We start from the raw sequence: 761 nt of genomic DNA, 5'->3' as shown, positions 1-761 counted from the left end.
TTGGCTCCAGCCACCCGTAACCGTGAACATGAGCGGTAGGAAATGAATGGATTGTCATACATGAGAATGTTTTATATTTTTAATGGTTTTTTTTAAAAGCTTAACAATAAAATTTTATTGCTTTAATCATATGGTGCTTTTGCAAGGCACTGTTGTATGGACTAGGAAACTTGGAATGACTTGTCAAGAAACCTTGGAATGACAGATGAATGATGATATATGAAAACTCATTCTGAGGCAGGATGATTTACTGAATTGTTTTTAACCAGGGTATAAAACATCGGGGATGAGTTCAAGGTAAAATTCACAGGAGAATGGAAACATCGTAAGGTCAGTCATTTCACATGCCCATCCTGATACTTTGAATAATCTGGAAAATTGCAGAATCACAAACAACAAAAATGAAGAGAGCCAATAACCAGGGTCCTACGGATGCCTTCTCCTCAGGAGCATTTCTTGAGGTCTGGGCGGCGTTGCTGCGCTTGTTGATGTTCTTGCTGTGCTTCTCGTTTGTCTTGTGGATCCACTGCTTGGCGACCATGTTTGCGGCCCGGACTCGTTCGCTTGTTGCCCGTCTGCCGCTGCCCGTGCCCAAGCCGTGGGAGGATGAGGCTCTTGGTCGGGCGCTGCCTCTGGCCCTGGGCAGCTGCAGGCGCTGAGCGCGGATGGGCAGGGGCCTCCGACCAACCGAGGGCGTCAGGCCGGCGGTGCGGGGGGGCGGGGGGGAGTACGACAACAACGACGGCGACAGCAGGCCGCTG

At 49.5% G+C, this 761-nt stretch overlaps 1 pseudogene; it reads right to left on the bottom strand.

Moving 5' to 3' along the window:
* Positions 1-242: 242 nt before the first annotated feature.
* On the bottom strand, positions 243-541 carry LOC136306685 (stress-associated endoplasmic reticulum protein 1 pseudogene; annotated as a pseudogene).
* Positions 542-761: the final 220 nt, after the last annotated feature.

Source organism: Saccopteryx bilineata, chromosome 5 (genome assembly GCF_036850765.1).
Source record: "Saccopteryx bilineata isolate mSacBil1 chromosome 5, mSacBil1_pri_phased_curated, whole genome shotgun sequence".
In the NCBI taxonomy this organism is placed as follows: domain Eukaryota; kingdom Metazoa; phylum Chordata; class Mammalia; order Chiroptera; family Emballonuridae; genus Saccopteryx; species Saccopteryx bilineata.
The sequence above is the reverse complement of the archived record's forward strand: the minus strand, read 5'-3'. Positions and strand labels throughout refer to the sequence as shown.